General features: G+C 32.8%; 1 pseudogene; it reads right to left on the reverse strand.

The window, feature by feature from the left end:
- Positions 1–4000: 4000 nt before the first annotated feature.
- On the reverse strand, positions 4001–7699 carry LOC111408782 (annotated as a pseudogene).
- Positions 7700–8889: the final 1190 nt, after the last annotated feature.

Consider the following 8889-nt stretch of genomic DNA (forward strand, 5'->3'; position numbering starts at 1 on the left):
CCAAGGCAAAATCCTAGGGCGGGACAAAGTCAGATCATCATTAGGTCAATCTTTTGGATAATGATGACTACCCTAATTGAAATCAGTGTTTAATCTTAAAAGAATTTACTATATAAATTGGGTGAATTCAGATTCAACGAATTTGTATTTTCACGCATGAGTCTGTAAATTAACTTTAAGTCAAATTATTTAAAATTTTAAGTTAATAAATAAAGAATATATTTATTTATATTATTATTATTTTTTTTTTTAATTTTTTACGGGAGAACCCGTAGCCGCTACCCTTCATACTTTGAGTGCGCATTGGATAAACTCTCGGTTTGACACAATAGTCTACAAACTATGTTAGTCAGGTAAACCGCACTGAGAAGCCTAGTGCGACAAGCTCGATCGAAAAAGTGTTGGTAGGGAGGATCGAACTCGTAACCAAATGTCTCCGTGCTCACCTACTCCACCAACTCGGCCACCCCATGAGAGGCTATTTATTTGAATTTAAATATTCTATAAGTTGTCTCACTCAAATTCATTCCCTAACATTGGCATCACGTATAAGATTTTTATAAACAAATAATGAAGACTAAAGTTGAGGACCTTAATTTTGCTTTATATATAAATGTTAAACTACGTCGCTTAATAATTTAATTTGTTAGAGAAAGAATTTTTTATTTGTTAACTTCGATCTTCAACGCATTAAACACAAGAACGTATTGACTTTGAGCATCGGGAATGGTCAAAAATATTCAAGTGGCATGATAAATAGGGAAGTCGAGCTGCCATTCAAATGGCTTCCATCATATTCAATAACTCAAATAATCTGTAAAGTTAAAGCGTTTCTATAGAACTCTAATTATTGTTTGAAATTTGTTTGGATGGCTCCAGCATCGATCCTTAATGATTAATGAAGGACAAATAGAAAAAATAAATGAATTAACACACGATCGAAATCTCGTTATTCCAATTGAAGATCACGACATTACAACTTTCTAATATCTCTTGATTCCTAAAAATATCACAAAACAAGGCATCAAAACCTCGATATGACCATTAATATCGAGAATTCGGTCTCGTTGATTTGAAGTATCAAATACCGATCCAAAACTAAGTTACTATGAGTGTATAGATCACTTTAGTCAATCTTCATCACTTAGCCCTAGTTTGGTGTAAATTAAAAATTGATAAAAAATAATAATAATCATAAAAAAATTAAAAAAATCTAGTTAATGCCAATAATTAATTTTAGCCACAAATTTCATTGGATCCACAACTTATTAAATCACATATTTTATCAACTTTTATCAAAATTTGCTAAAAATTTGATTTTAATCTATACAAAACAAGGGCTTAAACAGTATCCTCAGCATTGGGCGAATTATATCATACTTTGGCTACATTTTTTTTAAGGGAAAAAAAAGATTAACCTTTAAATCTTAATACGATATCTAAGTTTATTTTAATTCAAATGAGTAGTTCGTCTGACTAATGCTCAAACAAGCAAATGAATTTCAAAATTAGTGTTAGGTTTTAATGTAATTGGCGATTCTGTAAACAAAAATGACGAAATTGAAAGAGTGTAAAAGTCGAGGAGTTAGGTGCAATTTCGTATAATTGCGTTAGGTAGGTTAGGGTTCAAGCTCAGAATAAGAAAGGAAGAGTCACCGCAATTTCGCTTGTCTCTCGCCAACACACTGCTCAATCGACAAAAAACATAATGGATTTCGCTAGCTTGTCGCAAGGACATTGCTCGAGCGAAACATCGCCGCTCAATTTTTACAGGGATGTCGCTCGAGCAACGGTGCTTACTAGAAAATCTTGATTTGTGATTTTCAAAAATTTTAATAGAACCACACTATCCAAAACGTCCTTTGTATAAATATCTGTATCGTTTCACGAAAAACATTGGATTGATTATTGTGAGAAATCACATATACTATTCCTTTATCATTCAGTCCATTGATAATTGAGACTTGCAATTGAAAAACATCAAAACACATAAATCAAATACCAAAAACCCATATTTCCAGAGTATCTGTCAAATGTTGAAAATCAATGATGGATATCGGAGTTCCAGTTGTTGAAGAACAAGGACCTCTCGGTAATCCACAAAAAATAGAAGAAATCAGAAAGTCGGAGTTGGTGCAGGAGCACGTAATCCATGAGAGCTTTGGAAATTATAATTAGGAGGTCAAAAAGTATTTGTGTTGGTTGAGTTTGGCAGTACTGTAAGTTGATTCATTTATAGTGAATTCATACTGGCTTGGGCCTGGAGTTTTTAATCCCGCGAGGGGTTTTCTCTATTATCAAATATCCTAAATTATTTATTTTCCAAGCAATTTATTAAATTGCAGCAATTCAACATAGAGTAAAGTGCATGTGAATTCATCTGGACTAATTAAAAAATGTGACATGTTGCAATTATTAATTAATTTGCTTAAATTTCGCACAAACACCTATTCACCCTTAGGTGTTATTTGGGTTGAACTACTGCATAACTTTCAATTAGTACTCTCAAACAAGTCACCACTTTGTAGAAGCATATTAAGGGATTAGTCTCACATTGAAAATAAAAATATTAATCAACATGTAATGGCATGTACTACTCCTTTTGATAAGATTTGCCTTTTAGAATAGATCCCCAAGTTTCAATAATAAAGGAAAGGCTTTGGAATTGGTGGATACAAGAAGCATGCATTGCAATGATAGGCCCTATCTAGATGCGTTTATTTAACGGAATGCATGGCGTATTACATTGGAAATCACTATGATGGACGTCTTGTGCTGGTGTTTCGACATGCATAATGGCGGTGTTGGAAGTGGACATCAAATCAAGGGACTATTGCCTATGGATATAGGGTGAATGTTGGTGTCGAAATTAGAATGTACTAAGGTACTACAAGCTAGTGTGCAGGGAGTGTAATCAAGAGAACATGTATGTCTTGAAATGGTGCTGCAAATGTGAAAGTTTTCTTAGACATTGTATTGGAAAATGAAACATAAAGTTTGCACTTGGAAGGGAGACAAAAGGTCCGCTACGAATGCATTAGAAGAATTGGATGGCGGAGCAGGGCCAAATGTGAAGTAATAATGACATGAGATAGGCAGTCATTGTCGTTGTATTATACTAAATGAACTACCTTTTGACTTATGTCGAGCTTATTGGCCATTGAAGGAAAGGCTAGCCAGGGGGCGATTGCGTCTGGCATGGGAATTCCTTGGTGCGAAACAAACGATCCATGTCAAGTATATATATTGAGGTCCCATTAAAAGTTCAATCTTGTTTAGAGGAATCTCCAAAAAATTTATATGTTGATTAAGACTGCAACTCGTTTATTTATTTGATTTCATTGCTGGTATGAGTTTTTTGGACTTTGGTTCTATATTGATTATTAGAGTTTCTTCTTAAGAAGTTCACTCACTTGCTATGAGGAGTAACTCAAGTCATTACATATTTAATTAGACTTTACTCTTAATACATGAAAATTAATTACAATGGCATGTATTAGTTGTCTTAAAATCAATTTCGCAAACCCTAAATAATAAATTTGATAGTTAAATAGTGTTTCACATTTTTGTCCTCTAGAAAATGACAACTAGCGAAATGAAGATAAAATATACTCCCAATGTCTGATAATAACAAACTTTTTATGCATTGTCAAAAAATCATTGCAAGAAAATTAAAGAAGCAAAAATATAATGACAATGAAGGAAAAAAGAGTAATGAAGCTTTACAGTATATATATGGAGTATTTTCAGAACGCCAAATTCTTATTAAAATGAACACACCAGGATGTGGAAATCAAAAGTCCTAACTTTAAATCTTAACATTTTCTAGACTTGAAAAAGGTCCACGTATTAAATATTTCTCCTAAATAAAGTTCTCGAATTTGAGCTACATAAAATTATTTTTCTAATGGTACTAATTAAACTAACAATCTGTCCTTGCAAATCTTGTACAATTCGAAACAAATTAAAAGTGAACCCTTCATACGATGTTTTACATCTTCAACATATAGTACAAGCTATTCGGCTACAATAGATGTATAAATTTCGTCGATAGAATATGAAACTTATAATGTGCCTCAGCATCAGCATGGGGGCATATCTGGAGGTGGAGGCAACATTCTAGCATCTTTTCCCTTGCCATTTTTGGTAATGAATGTCATATCCATTCCCCAACTTAAATGACGATCTATATGGCAATGCATCAACCAAACTCCTATATATTGAATAAAGGTTTTAAATAAGCTCTCGAAAATGATGACGAAACGATAGGAAAAAGAAATATATCGAGTATAAAAACCAATTCAAGAAGACAATGTCACGTACCAGGATTACTTGCTTGGAATCTGATTGTTGTCCAACCATTTATAGGAACTGCGATAGTGTTCATCAGTGGAGGGTCGACAAGATTATAATTTGATGGATCATTGTCTTTGTCAAAGTTTCCAAATCCCCATCCAACTAAATAAAAGCTATGTCCATGTAAGTGCATAGGATGGTCTATTCCTCCAACTGTGTTTGTTCCCTGGAAAACAATTTCCACTGAAGAATTATATTTAAGAACTCTTACTTCTGTGCCATTTTGAGGCCTCCATAGGGCTTTAGGGACAAAGTCTGCAGTATAATTGAAAGCAAATGGTGGATGACTAGGAAAGTCGTCACCATAGATATTTCTGATGTGTTGGTAGTAAGCCTGAAGAATTGAAATGGTTGGCTGTACGAATGTTATGTTATTCACACTTGCTAGTAACCTCTCATTATAAGGTCCTACACATGAATCATTTGGACAAGGGGTTAAATTAATGGAAATTGTAAATAAAAATGCATTTGTCACGTTTTTAGGCACGTGGACCGGATAATCCTTATTTCCTAAACTTCTGAGTCTTCCTGTGAAATTAACTGAAGCATTTATATCATTGAACGTGGGAAGGCTGGGAAGCAACGGCGACGATGGAGGGGTATAATTCCCTCTGTACTCGATAATAGCTGTTGTGGTTGTGTTGTCGTAAGTTGCAGCACTAGCATAAGCGTGGGCAGCCATGTAGTAGTGACTAGGTTTTTGGTTAGCTTTCAACAAGAAATCAATGGTTTGTCCTGGAGAGATGGCAATATAATCACTTCTAATTTGCTTCGTGTAGCTAGCATCCGATCCAACAATGGTGACACTGTGGTTTGCAATAGAAAAGAACATTATGTTGTTCATGACGGCATTAACCTTCGAATCAAGTAAGTTTTCCCATATTCCACTGTCAGCTTAAATGTATCTGCATAGAGAAAATGATTACAGTTCAAAGTTTAATATTTTTTCATTAGATTTCATTAGGAAATAGTTTTGCATATTTCACTCCCAGCTAGTGTAGATCCATCCAATTCCCACAACCCAACCAATAGAGGAAATAAGGAAGAAAAAAATAACAATGGAGGGAATCTTTTAAAAAAAAATTATAATAATAATTCCAACAACCCAACCAATAGAGGAAATAAGGAAGAAAAAAATAACAATGGAGGGAATCTCTAAAAAAAAATTATAATAATAAAGAAAAGGACGGGCATAAAAATGAAGAAAGTAAATTGATTCTCTTAACAGTTATTGTATAACATACTTATATAGAGATGGCGGGAAAATCATTTTGAAATATCAAGTATATAATAATGTTATATAACTTCAATGGTTTTAAAATACTAATTTATGTTGAAAGATATAATAAGTTCAATTAAATGAGTTCGATATTCTTAAATTTAATTGAACATATTGTATTCTTCAACTTAACTTACTCATATACTTTTACAACATCGAATAAATTGCAATAGATTACCCATCAATGAATAACCCTTTTTTTTTTTTTTTGTGGACCTAAATTTGCAACCATGTGTATATCTGTGTAGCTCTATATCTTTATCTGCAGTAAAGCTTAATTTTTTCTTTTTGTACAAGATGTTTGTTCAAGAAATCATCTTACCTCGATGGATTTTTTTTGTTGTACAGTCCAACTAGGATTGTGACTGTACAACTTACAACCCCTCACTAAGGTGGGGGCCCACACCATTTTTTTATTGGTGTGGGCCCTCCAATGTGAGGGGGCTTTGAGCCATGCTGTGTGCCAAGCTATGCACACAGTATTGGATTTACCAAAAAAATATGAAAACTATTACTTCAAGAAACATAGGAAAAGGACAAGAACTAATTGGAAGTGTTTGCGTAAACTTAAAAAGTTTGCTTATTAGTAAATATGAAAGTTTTGTAATAAAAAAAAATTTATTTATGAAAATTAAAAATACTTAAGTGACTTATTTTGATAATAAAGTAAGAATTACATTCAAAGTAAATAATTTTCTTATGTTAGAAAGTATGAAAAATGTTAGTTATTCAAAGATGTTTAGGGGGAAAAAATATAATTAATGAATGTGACCTACCATTAATTTATTCACCAATTAAATAGTTTGCCATGTCATTTGTGCTAAGTGTATATATATATATATATATATATTCTACTTTCCTTTAAGCTTAAAGCCTAACATGCCTCTCAGTCTATATATGTTTGATAGTGCTTAACCATATTTACTTTTAAGTTACTTAATCATCAAATGTTATTTCAGAGTTACTATTATTGAGGCTTACTTTTCAAACAAATTAACATTTAGTTGAAACCACTTAAGAAACCAACCTGATCTTGAGCATGGATAGAGATCACCAGGTTGACCATTTATGAGGAAAGCATCAGAAACATTTGGATCCCCACCATTATCAAGAAACTCCGTCAAAACTGCCTGTATATCACTATTCCACCATTCCCCTGTATTACACCACCGACTCCAAACATTCAATTTCCTTGTCAATTATTACTATTATTTATTTTTCTTTTTTGGCAATCATGAAACATTTAAATATACAGTACCTAATATGATGGGCACTTCTGCATGAGGCTTACGAAAAGGATAATTATTTTTCTTCCTCGGATAAATTACAATTGCACCATGCACAGTGGCGCGTGACCAATCACTATGGGCGTGCCACCACAAAGTTCCTATCTCATTCGAAAGAAAAATCTTTTGGCTAAACTTTGACCCGGGTTGTATGGGACATTGAGTAATATACACAGGACCATCTGACCATGGATATCTATGTTGCTTGACTCCATGCCTACAAAATTGATTTCAGTTAACAAGCAAAAAATCTTACTATTAAGTATTATCCAATATTGTGTACTAAATGTGCACCGAATTGAGGCACAAGTGAACGCATGAAATTCCTACCAGTGAATGGTTACATTTTCACTTGCTCGGTTTTGGACATCAACAACTAATGTATCTCCTTCAGTGGCATGTAAAGTTGGCCCTGGAAATTGTCCATTCACTACTAAAATGCTCTTGTTAGTGCAAAGCCTTGTGTATGGAGTATCTGTCAACTGCGAAACCAAAGGAGTTCAAATCAATTTTTCTTTTTCAAGAAAATAGAGAAAATTGGAGCGAATCTCCGTTTTATCATCACTAACTTACGATAAAGTTAGATACGTATTAGTGATATATAAATAAATATCAATGCACATGAACCTGTAACTTATTTCATAATCTTTGTGACAAAAATTAAGCTTACCACAAACTTATAGCGACGGATGAGAGCAGCATGAATGGGCAGCACCCCTGCTAAAAGAAGAAAACCTATTAAATGTAAAGGAGAAACCTTCATATTTAACTCACTCTTTAAAATAAATATATGGTGATGTGAACCCTCCAAGTTTTTTATCTGTTTTTAGGCTATACATTCATATATGCATGCAATATATATAGAGAGAGGTGTATATATACGTATACATGGATGCAGCTGGAGGTGAAGAAAAATGACAGCGGGTTTTGACCACGCTAAATATGAAGATGATGAATTATTGAAGCACGTTGCTTACCAATAAATTATAAATTTGTGTACCAAACGAAGAATTCAAGCAATTTTTAATTTCTTAGATTTTTTAATCTTGAATTTCATGTTCAAAGGCTTTGAATAGTGACAACTGGGGGAGGAATATTTGGCTCTTACTTGATGTTGTTGCTTTATATTTATCGTGATTGAAACAGATGGATATGAAAACGAAGCATTTATAATGCTTTCCGGACAATAATCTTTTAGTTAACAAATTACATAACAGTGGATGGTAATTAATTCTAATAGTGTATGTTTGGTAAAACTCTAAAACTTTCTGACGTAAAACATATTGTTGAATGGATAGAAGAAGATTTGGATAAAAATAGGAAAAATGTAATAGTAGAGAAAATATATCCAAATTTGGATTGGGTACATAAGATCATTCAGAAAAGAGGACGATGAAACGAACAATACTCATCAGTACGTCATGACGTACAATGGATTTCAGCCATTCAAGCTCGTTTGGGACTCGAAAACTGATTTTTAAAGTTTTATCGCTATTTCTATTATTTAGTTTATTTTGGATTCTTTTCAATTTTAATTTGTTGAAACTTTGTTTTTATTAATTTTAGTTTCGTTTTCCTTGTAAGCCCTCATAAATAAGGGATTATTTCATTGTTTTGACTTTTCATAATTTGGTAGATTCCAAAATTTATGTTCTTAAGGTTTTCGTTTGAATTCCTTGTTTCGCGCTGCCTCACTGTTGTACGTTACAAAGCATGCATTATATCTTATATAATGTGTGGATAAAAGATATGATTCTACATAGTGAATAAAAATAAATTTTGATCAGTTTATAAGCTTGAAAAAGTTTTACCACATACCAAAAATGCTTGAAGTCAAAATAAAACTATGAGGGTTTTTGGTGGAAATTAAAATTAGACTTTTTAGTAGATTGTATAGAAATTTTTGAAATATGTGGTTGAAAAGTTATGGGATCCATGAAAGATGTGACTAATAGTGATTGTTTGACT

Source organism: Olea europaea, chromosome 14, assembly GCF_002742605.1.
Source record: "Olea europaea var. sylvestris chromosome 14, O_europaea_v1, whole genome shotgun sequence".
Lineage (NCBI taxonomy): Eukaryota > Viridiplantae > Streptophyta > Magnoliopsida > Lamiales > Oleaceae > Olea > Olea europaea.